We start from the raw sequence: 17,068 nt of genomic DNA on the forward strand, positions 1-17,068 counted from the left end.
ATTGCTAGAGACACAATTGCATACACGAGTCAAAAGGCGCAAACGGTCCCGGCTAAGGTAAGGCTGCAGCCGTGGGGATAACCGTGCGTGAGACCGCAAAGAGATGTGATGTGTTACAGGCTGGATTCCTATGAATTAGGATCAGGGTCCCGACAGCGTTGGTATCAGAGCCTGACTGACTGTAGGATTACTAAGCCAACTAGTCGAAGTTGAGTCTAGAATTTCTTTAGTTATATATAAGGGAATTGTTTTGGAAGGGAACGTAAGAATCTTGTTCTCTTCTCAAGTTATTCTATTCTGGTCATCCTCGTCTTTTCTGCGAGGATTAAGAACTAGGTTACTCATCTTCTTTTAGGCTCGTGTTTCTGATCGGTAGATTATAGGACAACGGGTCGAGAGTTATTTTGGGTTTCTTTTATCCCTAGGAAAAGGAAGTAAGTTCGATGATCAGAGAATTGAACTTGATAGTTGAGTAGTTACGCTATTCTATTTTTTTGGGTTGTCTCAAAATTGTTTTTGAGCATTTACACCCGTTATGGTGCCCAATTTTGCATTCAGATCTCTAATGCTTTTGCATTATTCTCTATTTCAGATGCCTGGCCATCCTTCTCGTCGGGTGGTTCGTCTGACTAGGTGCATTGATGTGCCGGGTCATGCGGCCATGCTAGTGAGGATGATGTCAGTGTCCGGTTAGCGCTGGTACCCAGAGTACACAGTGGAGGAGCAGTACCGGGATTTTAATCAGAGCTATTACCTCTGCACTGTTAGGGTATTCCTAGATTACCCTGGAGCTGAGGAGCCAATCCATTGGTCTTATGGATTTGGAGTCACTGTTGACATGACAGTACAAGATGCTGCCTATTCAATGCTGACCATCATGAGGGCCAGACATGCACTGCTGCAGAATTCAGAGTTCTGCTATGTTCCTGCCTCTCAGCCAGGTGAAGAAGGATACCTCAGCGGGGTCTACTTTGATTCCTCTATGGAGGATCCGCTGCTGCAGTCCACTGCTGAGATGCTAGAGAACAGAGACAGGGATGCTCGTGCCCTCCGTATGGAGCTTTATGCTACACGTGCCCGTCTGTGGACGGCTCTGACGCAGCTGACACCTGTAGTCCAGACAGGGTATGGAGATATGGAGATGTTGAACCCTGTTAGGACCCATCTTCTGGCTCATGTTGACTGGCCTGTTATAGGAGGATTCACCCCTCTTCAGGGACCTCTACTACCACCAGTCAGGGGACCAAGGCCACATCCGTGTCCTTACGGATCCCAGGGATCTCAGGCTGGAGTATTTCCTGATCCGCAGGTTGAGCTTCCAGGCCATGGAGGCAATCTTTATGAGATTTCTATGCGGATTCCTGAACCGTGAGTGGAAGGATAGTATGGTAGTAGCCGTACTTTCACAGTCATGTGTGACTTGTGAAGTATGCTTGTGTCATGAAATGAATTCCGGAGGCATAGATAAATAATGTATAGGAAGCTTGTAAGCCTCTGATGAGTAGTTTCATAACTTCAGTAGTTTGCTCTTCGGTTAAGGTTTTACTGAACTATGTAATGGTGTGTATGAACCATGGTGTATATATAGCAGTTGCTTGTTACCATGCTGTTCGGATATTCATTTCCGCATTCCATGTGTTCAGTGCATTCTTAATCCATAGCTAGTATTGATGATGATATTGGTCTAAGTTGTGAGTTTGTTTGTCAGGATGGTGTTCACCAGGTTGAACCGTGCACCTGCTCATGAGCAAGACGAGGGTAGTCAAGCGTCGCAGGAAGAACTGCCTCACCCGTCCTCTCTGGCGGAAGTTATGCTTGAGGCAGAGAGAAACAAAAGGGAGACCAACCGACTGTTAGACCGTATTGAGCAAAATACGGCTCGTTAGCCTAGGAATGATGCAGTGTCCCTCAATGACTTTCTGAAGCTAAATCCTCCAAAGTTCCATCACTCCGTCGATCCCCTCGACGCTGATGATTGGGTGTGCAGTATTTCACGTAAGATTCGCTCTGAGAATGTTTCTGAGGCCGACAAGGTGACCTTTGCGCCGTATTTTCTCGAAGGACCCGCCAATCTGTGGTGGGAGAACTTTGAAGCTATGCGTCCTACTGAACTAGTAGCCACATGGGCATACTTTAGTGCAGCCTTCCGTGTGCACCATATTCCAAAGGGCCTGGTGGACAGAAAGAGAGAGGAGTTCTGTGCATTCACCCAGGGAAAGTTGACCGTGGTTGCGTATAGCTGCGAGTTCGGTAACCTCGCTAGCTATGCAATAGAGGAGGTGTCTACTGATGCCAAGAAGCAAGCAATATTCCATAAGGGTCTGAGCCGTGAGCTTTGTCGTGATTTGCGCCTCCACGAATGTACAAGCTTCCAGGCCCTGGTCAACAAGGCGATCAGTGCCGAGACTGGTCATACCGACTATGAAGCCACAAAGAAGCACTCCCGTCACTCTGGCTTGTCGTCTGGTTCCACGTTTCCAAAACGCAGGCTGTGGGTTCCAAACAGTTCTCTGCCGCCAAGATACACTCTAAGGCCATCCTATGTGGCGCCTCAGACGAATCAAACCAACCCTCCGGCAAAAACGTATGGTGGTCCAGCAAGCAATGCTGCACCACGTCCCAATCAAGTGATTTCTTACAAGTGTGGAGAACCAGGGCACTATTCCCGCGAGTTTCCTCAGAATGTGGGTGCCAAGCAACCCGGAAAGTCCGTCGGGCAAGGCAAGTCGGGCAAAGCTTACTATGTGAAGCCAACTCCTGCACGTGGTCGTGTGAACTATGTTTCGGCAGAAGAAGCTGCAGAGGATCCCGACGTCATACTGGGTACGCTTCTTGTTAATCATCACCCAGCGTCTGTTCTTTTTTGACACTGGGTCTTCTCATTCCTTCATTTCAGAAAGTTATGCACAGTTGCATAACATGTCTTTCTGTGATATGCCAATCCCATTGGTTGTCCAAACCCCTGGTAGTAAGTGGCAAACCTCTAGGATAACCTATGACAATAAAATTCTAGTAGACAGGCTAGTTTTTCTAGCATCATTGATAGCCCTGAAATCTTCGGATATTAATATCATCTTGGGTATGGACTGGATGTCAGCTCACTATGCCAAGATTGATACTCATTCCAGAAATGTTCAGCTTACCCATCCCTCGGGTGAGATAGTCAATGTCTCTACTCGAGTTGCCAAATGCCAACTCTATTCCCTCAATGCCAACCCTCTTCCGGAACTTGAAGACATTCCGATAGTCCGTGACTTCCCGGATGTTTTTCTAGAAGAATTGCCAGGTATTCCGCCTGATAGGGATGTAGAGTTCGTAATAGATCTTGTCCCAGGAACTGTCCCAATAGCCAGAAGACCTTACAAAATGGCACCCTTAGAGCTAGCCGAACTCAAGAAACAACTTGATGAAGCTTTGAATAAAGGTTTCATCCGTCCTAGCTCCTCATCGTGGGCTTGCCCCGTCCTCTTCGTCAAGAAGAAGGATGGAACGGATTGGATGGTTGTAGATTATCGACCAGTGAATCTGGTCACCATAAAGAACAAGTATCTGCTCCCCAGGATCAACGATCTGTACGATCAGCTCACTGGATCCTCAGTCTTCTCCAAGATGGATTTGAGATTAGGCTATCATCAAATCAAAATCAAGAACGGGGACATTCCTAAAACGACTTTTGTTACTCGTTATGGACAATACGAGTACACCGTTATGTCCTTCGGTTTGACCAATGCCCCAGCCACCTTCTCTCGCTTTATGAATTCAATCTTCATGGAGTATTTGGATAAATTCGTCGTGGTATACCTCGATGATATTCTCGTCTACTCGAAGAACGCACAAGAACATGCCGAGCATCTAAGGCTAGTATTGATGAAACTTCGAGAGCATCGCCTTTATGCCAAGTTTTCAAAATGTGAATTTTGGTTACCAGAAGTGACCTATCTAGGTCACGTAATCTCTGGTAAGGGTATTGATGTCAATCCCGAGAGAGTTCAAGCTGTCCTTGATTGGACTCAACCTGAATCGGTTAAGCAAGTTAGTAGTTTTTTGGTCTAGCGAGCTATTGCCGCCGCTTTGTCGAGAATTTCTCCAAGGTTGCAAAGCCTCTAACTGAACTCCTCAAGAAAGATAAAAAGTTCGAGTGGACACAACAGTGTGAGCATAGTTTTCAGGAACTGAAAAGACGCCTGACTTCTACACCTGTGTTGCTACCATCAGATTTTTCTAAGGACTTTGTTATCTATTGCGACGCCTCGCGACAAGGATTAGGTTGCATTCTCATGCAAGATCGTCATGTGATTGCATATGCATCTCGACAGTTGCATCCACATGAGGATAATTATCCCACACATGATCTTGAGCTTGCAGCTGTAGTCCATGCACTTAAAACCTGGCGACATTACCTTCTTGGTAATCGTTGCGAAATATTCACTGATCACCAAAGTCTAAAATATATCTTCACCCAGCCGGATTTGAATCTCAGGCAAAGACGGTGGGTTGAGTTGATCACAGATTATGACTTAGGGATAACTTACACCCCGGGGAAGGCCAATGTTATGGCTGATGCACTAAGTCGTAAATCTTATTGTAACAATCTGATGCTACAACGAGGTCAACCACATCTCTATGAGGAATTTCGGAAGTTAAATCTCCATATTGTTCCTCAAGGATTCCTTTCTACCCTGGTGGCGAAGCCTACTCTTAAGGATCAAATCATAGCTAGCCAGAAGCGTGATAAGGGTATATCACAGATGAAGGAGAATATTATTAGCCGAAACGCTAATGAATTCTCCATGAATGATCAAGTTGTTGTGTTCTTCCAGAAACGTCTAGTGGTTCCTAAGAATCCACATCTAAGGCAGTTAATCCTTAAGGAAGCTCATGATTCTCCTCTCACCATTCATCCTGGTAGTACTAAGATGTATCAGGACCTACGCCAGAGGTTTTGGTGGACTAGGGTGAAGAAACAAATTGCTGAGTTCGTTGCCAAGTGCGACATTTGTCGTCGAGTTAAGGCAGAACATCAAAGGCCTGCTGGCACCCTTCAACCTTTAGCTATTCCTGAATGGAAATGGGATAAAGTCAGTATGGATTTCATTACCGGATTTCCCAAGACCAAGAAAGGAAATAATGCTATCTTTGTGGTCATTGACCGTCTCTCCAAAGTAGCTCATTTTCTTCCAGTTCGTGAGAGTATAACAGCTAGCCAGCTAGCAGAGTTATATGTCTCTCGAATAGTGTCTCTTCATGGTGTTCCCCTGGAGATTAACTCGGACCGTGGGAGTATCTTTACTTATCGCTTCTGGGAAAGTTTTCAGAATGCTATGGGGACTCACTTATCTTTTAGCACTGTTTTCCATCCTCAATCAAGTGGTCAAGTAGAAAGAGTGAATCAAGTCTTAGAAGATATGCTCCGAGCTTGTGTTATATCATTCGGTATGAATTGGGAGAAGTGCCTCCCATTCGCCGAATTTGCTTATAACAATAGTTATCAATCAAGCTTGGGCAAAGCCCCTTTTGAAGTTCTCTATGGACGAAGATGTCGAACACCTCTTAATTGGTCAGAAACCGGAGAGAGGCAACTCTTTGGCCCGGATATGATCCAGGATGCAGAAGAGCAGGTTCGCATTATCTGTGAAAAGTTGAAAACAGCCCAGTCTCATCAAAAGAGCCAATATGATCGTCATCATAAGGCTGTGAACTTTGAAGTTGACGAGAAGGCTTACCTTCGGGTTACACCTTTGAAGGGTACCCATCGATTTGGTATCAAGGGCAAGTTGGCTCCTCGTTACATTGGTCCTTTTCACATTCTTGCCAAATGAGGAGAAGTTGCCTACCAGTTGGAACTTCCTCCGCATCTCTTCCAAGGTTCATGATGTCTTCCACGTCTCGCAACTCAGGCGTTGCTTTTCGGATCCTATCTGTGAAGTGGACCATGAAACGCTTGATCTCCAAGATAACCTTTCATACCGAGAATACCCTGTGCGTATTCTTGATCAAGTTGAGCGTACCACTCGACGTCGATACCTCAAGTTTCTTCAAGTTCAATGGTCAAATCATTCTGATAAGGAGGCAACATGGGAAAGAGAGGATCGTCTCCGACTTGAGTATCCCGTGTTATTCCCGACGACTTCTAAATTTCGGGACGAGATTCTTTTGAGTGGGGGTGAGTACAGGAGAGCGTCCTTGGTCTTGATTGAGATGATTTCTCCATCTTCTCCTCTCCGGGATACCGTGAATAGGTCCGGTGAAATAGGGCAGCCTCTGTACACTTCCTTGATACGTCCGAGTGCACAATGGACCGCCATGTCCCTTCTGAGAATCCAGCTGGGTGCGATGAACTTGAAGTCCACAGGCTCAGTGCGCGGCTCGAATGTCCTTCCGGGGACGTGCACCGCAATCCTGTAGCGTGAATCATCCGGGTAAGACGAAGTAGGCTTCTGTGTGATAGTCGGCAGAGCAATCCTCAAGTCCTTGGTGATCTGCATCAGCTCCTTACCGAAAGGCATAGTGGCGTCGGGCTGGCAAAACTCCGTGAACATAACAGGGATGAAGGTGGCCATCTAAAACATTGGAAAATCGGAGAGAAGTCAGAAATGAGCAGAAGAGGAAATAGAAGATTTATAGACATAAGAAAAATAGTTTTCTTCCTAAGGCTTTTCCATTCCTAGAGGTTACATCCTACGGTCAGCGTGTGCTCTGATACCATATCTGTAGCGACCCGACCTGAAAACGGCCAAGTCTCTGGTGTTTCTGTACCATCCCAAGATCATGTTGGTACACACACAGTACATTAATGTATATATCGAGAGTTCAATCACACAGCTTTATTAATCAGATCTCATATCGAGTACTTTATTACAATACTGAATTACAATAAAGAGGCTGAAGGCCAAAACTCATGAGATATCTAACGAAGACTAGCGGAAGCATCAGGTAGTAGAGTCCATCTGACTCCAGGGCATATCACCGAGCGTAGACCGTGACCTCACTCCTGGTCGGAATAGTACTCTGCAACATAACACTTTGTAGTCGTGTAGGTCAGCATATTGAATATGCCGGCAAGTCACCCAAGAGAGGGGGTTGTCATGGGTATAAGTCTGATAGTAGATGTGTAGCGTACGAAAGGATGGGCAGAGCCTTAGCTAGGGCGAGGTTGTATGAGTTCAGGCCCCTCTACGGTGGAGGTAAAAGCCCTACGTCTCAGTGCTCTTGGAGCTTGATGTCGAGTGTAATATGGATTACAATGAATTGCTAACCCCTGCACCAGTGGGGAAGGGCGGCTTATATAGAGTGCGCTACCCTTCATAACGGTTCGGTGCAGAGGGGTGGAGTAGTGGCGAATAACTGCATACGTTACAGGTAACATATGTCTTAAATGCTAATAAAGGTACATGGAAAGGTATGACCGTTGCCCTCCAGGGGAGTTACGATGTACAGAGTGGAATCCAGTCGGTAAGTCTAATACGCTCCGAATGCTCATCTCCGACTGGATGATGTAGGAATCGTCACCGACTGGATGATGGGAAGTCCTTAATTCAGTTGGAACTGACTAAGGGCCTTATCCCTTATGAAGGGTAGTCCTTGGGTAGGACCCATTGGGCAGGCCTATGACCCTACCCTAGGACTATAACCCCATCATTAGTCCCCGAATGGATTGGGGTTGGAACGACGAAGTGATGCTTGGAGTACGGATCCGACTGGTATGGATGCGACTTTGGCGTTGTATGCCTCGATCCATTTTATCCTCTTGACCAGTGATCCAAGTGGATGTATTTGTGAAACGAACCGTCACGGACCGAGTGTTTTCGTGGAATCTTTTGACATGACTAGTCAACTGACAGCGGGGGATTTTCTGGGATCCTTAAATTTTGGTTGCCTCGCGCTCGGCGGGGATGACAACATCGTAATCGAGTAGTATCTGCCGCCTCGATTTCTGCACCTTCATCTCCTCCACTAATATCGCAGCGACCGGTCGGGGGATAAGATTTTGGGGCCACCTACTAGTGACCCAGTCGGAACCTTATTTAAACCTCTTCAGCGAGGGTTTTTCGTTGCACTCGCCTGATAACTCGCACTTGCCCCGCTTCTCTCGTGACCTCCTACGCATCACAAGCTCCTTCCTTCCCCTCCTCCCCCGCGGATCTGCAGCCTCCACCATAACGAAGGGGCAGACGAGCAAGCTCGAGGCGCGGAAGAAGAAGAAAGCGGCGGCTCCTGCTCAGCGGCGGCTCCTACTCAGCGGCGGCAGCGAGCACTGCCGGCGGGTTGGATCCAGGGGGATTTCCTCCCCTCCATGGAGATGGTGGCAGACATGCTGGAGCTGGTGGAGCAAGGCATGATCGAGCACAAGACGTGGAGGCTGCCGGCGGAGGGCGAGACGGAGCCGGCGCCCCAGGAGGGGGAGCGCGTCCTGCTGCTCAGTCACGTGTACCGAGGCTTCTCTCTGCCTCCTCATCCCTTCTTCAGAGGTATAATGAACCACTTCGGGGCGCAGCTCCACCATTTTCCTCCCAACGCAATAGCTCATCTTTGTGCCTTCGTCGTGCTGTGCGAGTGTTTTATCGGCTGTCCTCCCCATTGGGGGCTCTTCAAGCACATCTTCTCTGCTAGATCTCAAACCATCAAAAGACTTAGCCAGTCGGATGACAAAACTCACCTCCTCTAGCTCTGTGGAGGCTTAGGCTTCCAAAAGAAAAGTAAAAGTAGCTGTCCCGCTATTCAGTTGTCTGAATCCGTTAGGAACTGGCAGTCGACTTGGTTCTACTGCCAGGACGTTGCGTGTCCGAATGCCGCAACTGGACTGCCACCTTTTAGCCTAGACCGTCCGGCTCCGCCTAGGCAGCTTGCGCTCACGAAGATGGAGAAGATCCAGATCCAGCCTCTGGTCGATGCACTAGTAGAGGTCGTCCGAAAGGGAGTCACTGGCATAGATTTGGTGGAGATTTTTCTGGGTCGGCGTATCCAGCCTTTGCAAGCTCGACACCATGCCATGTGGCACTACACGGGTCCTGAGGACTCCACTCAGACTAACCCCGAGTGCGTGACCGGGGAGCTTGTGACATCGTGGGTCCGCAACATCACATGCGCTTGCGATAACCCCAGAGGAGCCCGGCGAGTGAAGCCCTTCCGCGCAGACAACCCTCCTCCGAATGAGGTGAGTATAACTTGTCCAGTGCACACAATTGTCTTAGATTTATTGCTTTTTCTTGTATCACTGTCTCACATCTTAAATTGTCGACTGTATCTCGTGCAGGCATGCACCAACTTGTTTTCTCCCGTCTCGAACGGGAATCCGGCTGAGGAAGAGGAAGGCAGCCAGGAGGGCAGCATGGAGAGCGTCGAGTACGTCTCCGAGAGTGGGGAGACGGAGGAGGAGTCTGGAGAAGAAGAGGCGGAAGACGAGGAACAGAACTGGCCACCCCCACCGGCAAAGCTTCGAACTAAACGGCGCCACGAACCCGCGGCTCCGTCAACTCCTCCAGCGGCCTCGAGTGCCCCGCCAGCTCCTCCTGTGGTTCCGAGTGCCTTGCCAGCTTCTCCCATGGTTCCGAGTGCTCAGAGAACAAAGAGGACCAGGGACTCTGCTGCTGAGCCCGCGGGCCAGCCCTCTAAGGTGGCCAAACCGAGTGGATCCAAGCCTCGGAAGGCTTTGCCGCGGATGAGGATCGCCGTTCCCGTCGCCTCAGCGTAAGTGTATTGTTCTTATATCTTCTTCCAGTATTTGTTTGAACTCATGCTTATTGGTCGAGTGAACTTTACTCGACAGAGCTGCCACCTCCGCCACTTCTCTGCCATGCGAGGAAGACGATCCCATGGATACGGACAACGTTGTCACATCCCAGCAAGGTATGTCGTGGCGACTCCGAGAGCTTACATTATTGTTTCACGAATTCTGTCTTTGGTCTTGCCTTTTTTTCTTGTGGTCTCACGTCATTCAGTCGGGCTTCCTTCAGAGGTGATTCACGTGGAGGAGGACGACCAGAAGAGGTCTGAGACAGCTGTCGTGCCTGTCCTTGAGGCCGTTCCATCTGATACTACTCCCGCCACGGACGCGCCGCCAGCCGAGACGGTGCCGTCGACTCAGATGGCGCTCATTGCTGCTGAACCGACTGGAGCGGGGCTTGGGATGCCCAAGGAGCCTCTTGTCGTGTCAGGTCCGTCGACCGTCCAGTACGACGCCCAACGCCTCCCGAAATATCAGGTGGCAGCTGCCAAGGGAGCCATGGTGCAGGCGGAGTTGATGGCGGGTGATTCCAAGAGAGCGTACGACTCCATCACATCTGTGTACAAGCGAAGCTTGGAACTCCGGGAAGATATCTGAGGAAGTGGGCTAGTAAGTATTTACTTTCCTCTTGTAACCCACTGGGAGTTTAAGCAATATACTCGGATGCAGTATGATTATTTTGCAGTGGGTTCACTCTTAGTGAACCTAGTGGGTGTAGTCCCCGAGACTTCTGTCGAGTGCTTGCACCGGCAGTTGTCTTTATATACATTTTCTTTAAGTTGATCAGATCAAAACTAATCTATTCGAATGTTACTGGTGGGGGCACTCCGAGTGCACCTACTGGATTAGTCCCCGAGAGTAATTTTACTCAGGTCGGGTAGTAGTAACCTCATAGGCTTGTTTTTGTTATGTATCTCAATAGGGCGGACCTGTTTGAGCTTCATACCAGTGGGGTCACTCTTAGTGAACCCACTGGGTGTAGTCCCCGAGACCGCTGTCGACTGCTTGCGTCGGCAGGGGTCTGAAGAACTTCGAGTTTTTATTGTTTTCCTTGCTGAATGTGTCTGATCATCTCTTCGCGCTGACTTGCAGAAGACTTGCGAGATGGGATCGGCGTACGACACTGTGAAGGCTGAAAAGATTCAGTTTGCTGCAGAACTAGATGCAGCAATGCTTGCCTTGGGTGGTCTGAAGGGTGTTCTGGCTGAACAAGAGAAATCCTTGGAGGAGTCCCGTGAGGCAAACAAGGCATTAGTGGCCGAAATGGAGAAAATGGGGAAACGAAGAACTGAGCTGATGGGGCAGATGAAGGTGATGAACAGGCGGTGCATATCATAGGAGAAGTACGTCAGTGGCTGGGCAAGGAAGATGATTGCGCTTCTCGGTGGTAAGCTCTGCTTTTCCGAGTGCTTCTTGACTATGTATTTCATTCTGCGTTTACTTTCTGCTCGTCTTGTCTTTGCAGATTTTTGTATGGACGCTGAAGCTGAAGCAGCTGACGTTGAGCGGTCGGTTATTCCGAACTTTCCACTCGGCGAGGACGCCAATCGGGACTTGCTCCGAGCGCACATTCGCCTGGGTAAAGTGGGACCTTTCATCGATCGACTGAGAGAGGTCGTCGGCCGAATCGACAAGGAGCTGTGGCCCGAAGACAAGTCCCGGCAAGAGATGGAAGGGTTGATGACTCGGCTGGAGGACATCCCGAACCGAGTGCGGGCGTGGAAGAAGTCTGCTGCTCGCTGTGGTGCGGACGTGGAGTTGCCGCTGGTCCGAGTGCACTGCAAGGAGGCTCGCGAAGAGAAGCTGAAGGCGCTGCAGGTCGCAAACACCAAGAAGCTTCGATTCGAAGATTTTATGGAGACCTTCCTTGAGAGCGCCACTCGCATCATAGACGGGATCGACCTCGACACTTTCGTGGAGCCTGCCAATCCCAGTGCCAGTCCTGACGACGCTTGAGAAAACTTTTACCTCTGTATGCCGAGTGTTAGTTGTATGAAACTTTGGCACTGCTGTTGGCCGTCACATTCGTGGTTCGGTGTGGATAAGCTTGATCTACACCGAACCAACTATCTTTAGACGAACTTTGAATTTGAATCGAATCTTTTGCTCCTCCTTTGCCAAAGAGTTGTTGACACGATTTTGGCTCGTGGTTTTTGTTTGGCGTTTCTTGGTGAAGCCAATGGCAAACATGCGAAGCATGTAATTGTCAGTTGTCTTGACATCTGCATGAGCCTCACTGAGGGTCTGCTGAGTCTCCGAGTGGATCTGTAGGATACACTCGAAGGCAATTGTGTACTTAGGCGATTCGTGATCGCGGCTAAGTCTTCGAGTGCGACTGTAAGGTCGTACTCGGAGCGAGTTGTTACTCATGTAATTATCAGTTGTCTTGACATCTACATGAGCCTCAATGAGGTTCTGGTACTCATGTAATTGTCAGTTGTCTTGACATCTACATGAGCCTCAATGAGGTTCGCGTTACTCATGTAATTGTCAGTTGTCTTGACATCTGCATGAGACTCAATGAGGTGCTAAGCCTCCGAGTGGATCTGTAAGATACACTCGAAGGAAGCTTTCTACTTAGGCAATTCTTGGTCGCAGACAAGTCCCCGAGTGCGACGTTTAGTGAACACTCGAAGAAAATTAATACTTAGGTGATTCTGGATCGTGGCTAAGTTCCCGAGTGTGACGTTTAGTGCACACTCGGAGAAAGTTTGTACTTAGGAGATTCTTGATCGCAGCTAAGTCCCCGAGTGCGACGTTTAGTGCACACTCAGAGAAAGTTATTACTTAGGCGATTCTGGATCGCAGCTAAGTCCCCGAGTGCGACGTTTAGCGCACACTCGGAGAAAGTTTGTACTTAGGTGATTCTTGATCGCCGCTAAGTCCCCGAGTGCGACGTTTAGGGCACACTCGGAGAAAGTTTGTACTTAGGCGATTCTTGATCGCAGCTAAGTCCCCGAGTGCGACGTTTAGTGCACACTCGGAGAATGTTATTACTTAGGCGATTCTGGATCGCAGCTAAGTCCCCGAGTGCGACGTTTAGCGCAAACTCAGAGAAAGTTTGTACTTAGGCGATTCTTGAACACAGCTAAGTCCCCGAGTGCGACGTTTAGTGCACACTCGGAGAAAGTTATTACTTAGGCGATTCTGGATCGCAGCTAAGTCCCCGAGTGCGACGTTTAGTACACACTCGGAGAAAGTTATTACTTAGGCGATTCTGGATCACAGCTAAGTCCCCGAGTGCGACGTTTAGTGCACACTCGGAGAAAGTTATTACTTAGGCGATTCTGGATCACAGCTATCTCCCCGAGTGCGACGTTTAGTGCACACTCGGAGAAAGTTAGTACTTAGGCGATTCTGGATCGCAGCTAAGTCCCCGAGTGCGACGTTTAGTGCACAGTCGGAGAAAGTTTATACTTAGGCGATTCTGGTTCGCAGCTAAGTTTTTTTAAGACCGGAGTCTGCGAACGCGGAAGGATTTTGAATCTGCAAAAAACTCAATCTGCTTTGTATTACTTCAACGATACTTGTTCTTTACATTGCTTCACTCGACGATCATGTGTAGAAACGCTTCAGGATATCTCCGTTCCACGCTCGCGGCTCGTCTGTTTCCCTGTCGAGGTTGTAGAGTCGATATGCTCCGTTGTTCGACACCTTGGAGATGATGAAGGGTCCTTCCCATGCGGGAGCCAACTTCTGAGGTCTCTGCTGATCCACTCGGAGCACCAGGTCGCCTGCTTGGAATGTATGACTCCTGACGTGTCGCGCGTGAAAGCGTCGTAGGTCTTGTTGATAAATGGTTGAGCGAGTCAGTGCCATCTCGCGCTCCTCCTCTAGAAGGTCCACTCCTTCTTGCCTTGCTTGCTCTGCTTTAGCTTCGGAGAAGAGTTCAACTCGTGGAGAGTTGTGAAGCAAGTCACTTGGAAGGACTGCCTCTGCTCCGCAAACGAGGAAGAACGGGGATCGCCCTGTAGATCTATTTGGGGTTGTGCGGAGACCCCAAAGCACCGAACGCAGCTCGGTGACCCATGCGCCGGCGGCATGTCCCACTTCTCGCACGAGTCGAGGCTTCAAACCTTGTAGAATAAGTCCATTCGCCCGCTCTGCTTGCCCGTTTATTTGGGGATGCGCCATAGATGCAAAATCCACTCGGATACCTTGGCCTATACAGAAACCTTTGAATCTGTCTGAGTCAAAGTTTGTTCCTTTGTCAGTGATTATGCTGTGAGGTACCCCGAATCTGGAGATGATGTCCCGGACAAACTTGATGGCTGTAAGGGCGTCGAGCTTCTTGATGGGCTTGGCTTCAATCCACTTTGCGAACTTGTCGACCGCCACCAACAGATGTGTGAATCCCCCTTGGCCTGTACTGAATGGACCGACTGTATCTAATCCCCATACTGCAAACGGCCAAACAAGAGGGATTGTCTTCAACGCAGATGTTGGTTTGTGGGACTTGTTAGAGTAGAACTGACAGCCTTCACATCGGCCGACCATATCTTTCGCCATTTCATTCGCGTGCAGCCAAAAGAAGCCAGCTCTGAATGCTTTGGCGACGATTGCCCTTGAGGAGGCGTGATGACCGCAGGTTCCCGAGTGAATTTCTTCCAGGATTAACTGTCCCTCCTCAGGGGAGATGCATCGTTGAAGGACGCCTGAAACGCTTTCTTTGTACAACTGGCCATTAATGACAGTGAACGACTTTGACCTGCGGACGATCTGTCTGGATTGGACTTCATTTTCTGGTAATTCTTGCCTCAGGATGTATGCAATAAACGGCACAGTAGCAAGAATCTCCATGATCAAATCAACCACAACAGGGACTTCGACTTTAGTCGGATCAGTCGAGCTCTTTGGTTGTATTGGTTCCTCTGTGAAAGGATCTTCTTTAACTGAAGGAAGGTGGAGATGTTCGAGGCAGACGTCACTCGGGACTGGTCTCCGAGGGGATCCGAGTTTTGCCAACTCATCAGCTGCTTGGTTTTTCAGTCGCGGAACATGGTGGAGTTCCAGACCTTCAAACTTTTTCTCGAGCTTCCTCACTGCATTGTAGTATGTGGTCATGGTGGGGTTCCTGACGTCCCACTCCTTCATCACTTGATTAACCACCAAATCCGAATCGCCATAGACCATCAGGTGACGGACGCCGAGTGCGATGGCCATGCGCAGTCCATAAAGGAGAGCTTCATACTCTGCCTCGTTGTTGGAGGAATCAAAGTGTATCTGCAAAACATACTTGAGTTTGTCACCCTTTGGTGATATGATCACAACGCCAGCGCCGGAGCCATTCAACATCTTGGACCCATCGAAGAACATTGTCCAATGAGCCGAGTAGATGTGGGTCGTTTGCTGTTGTTCTACCCATTCTGCTACGAAGTCAGCCAGAGCTTGAGACTTTATAGCTTTGTTTGCCTCGAACTTGATGTCGCAGTATAACAACTCCATTGCCCACTTCGCCACTCGACCCGATGCATCCTGATTGTGTAGGATTTCCGACAACGGAGCATCAGAAACGACGGACACCGAGTGGTCTTGAAAATAATGAGCCACCTTCTTCGCAGTCATGTAAATCCCGTAGATAAGTTTTTGATAGTGGGGATACCTCTGCTTGGAAGGAGTCAGGACTTCGGAGACATAATACACTGGCCGTTGAACCTTGTATGCTTTGCCTTCTTCTTCGCGTTCGACTGTGAGAACAGTGCTGACGACTTGATTTGTAGCCGCGATGTACAGAAGAAGGGGTTCTTTACTGAGCGGAGCAGTAAGAACCGACTGGGTGGAAAGTAGGACTTTGAGGTCGTCGAATGCGATTTGAGCTTCATCTGTCCACTCGAAAGTATCTGATTTCTTCATGAGTCGGTACAGAGGAAGTGCCTTCTCGCCGAGTCGACTGATAAACCTGCTCAAAGCCGCTAGGCAACCTGGGAGCCTTTGAACATTGTGTATTCTGACCGGCCGCTCCATTCGGACGATGGTCCTGATCTTTTCGGGGTTGACATCGATCCCTCATTCGGAAACGAAGAAACCGAGTAACTTTCCGCTGGGAACACCGAATGAACACTTGGCTGGGTTGAGCATGATATCGTACCTACGAAGATTGGCGAATGTTTCTGCCAAGTCAGTCAGCAGGTCGGAACCTTTGTGTGACTTGACTACGATATCATCCATATACGCCTCCACATTCCGACTTATCTGGTCGAGGAGGCATTTTTGGATCATGCGCATAAAGGTTGCTCCTGCATTCTTCAAACCAAATGGCATAGTGATGTAGCAGAAGCACCCGAATGGGGTGATGAAGGCTGTTTTTAATTCATCGGGGCCATACAGACGGATCTGATGATAGCCCGAGTAGGCATCAAGGAATGACAAATGCTCGCAACCCGCAGTCGAATCGACAATTTGATCGATGCGGGGGAGCGTAAAATGGTCTTTCGGGCAGACCTTATTGAGATGCTTGAAGTCGATGCAAATTTGGAGCGACTTGTCTTTCTTGGGCACCATGACAACATTGGCGAGCCACTCGGAGTGTTGTACCTCACGAATGAAGTTGGCTGCCAAAAGCTTAGCCACTTCTTCTCCGATTGCCTTCCTCTTGTGCGCGGCGGACCGATGCAGGCATTATCGGACAGATCGAGCGGCGGGATCCACATGCAGTCGGTGCTCAGCCAACTCCCTGGGTACACCTAGCATGTCAGCGGGCTTCCATGTGAAGATGTCCCAGTTCTCACGGAGGAATTGGATGAGCTCGGTTTCCTATTTAGGGTCGAGGGTGGTGGAGATGTTCGTCGGGGCAGCGGTGTCGTCCGTCGGGTGGATGCTGACCTTCTTCGTCTCTCCCGCCGACTGGAATGCGGACTCCGAAGCTGGCTTCTTCGAACGCATCAAGTCGGTGGGGTTGACTGTTTTCTAGTACTCGTGAAGCTTGAGGACAGCCATCTGCTGATCGGCGATCCTCGATCCCTGTTGCAGACACTCCTCGGCCCGCTGCCGATTGCCGGTGATAGTGATCACACCTTTTGGTCCTGGCATCTTCAGCTTCAGGTACACGTAACATGGACGGGCCATGAAACGTGCATACGCCGGGCAGCCCAGAATTGCGTGGTACGCACTCTGGAAGTCCACCACCTCGAACGTCAGCTTTTCCTTGCGGAATTTCTTGTCGGAGCCGAAGACGACGTCCAACGCGATCAGGCCGACTGACTTGGCCTTCCGTCTAGGGACGACTCGATGGAACTGGATGCTTCTCTCGCTAAGTTTGGACATCGGAATGCCCATCCCCTTGAGAGTGTCAGCGTACATGATGTTCAGGCCGCTGCGCAGTCGGACTCCTTCCACCACCGGGTC

This window comes from Hordeum vulgare, chromosome 4H, assembly GCF_904849725.1.
Source record: "Hordeum vulgare subsp. vulgare chromosome 4H, MorexV3_pseudomolecules_assembly, whole genome shotgun sequence".
Classification (NCBI taxonomy): domain Eukaryota; kingdom Viridiplantae; phylum Streptophyta; class Magnoliopsida; order Poales; family Poaceae; genus Hordeum; species Hordeum vulgare.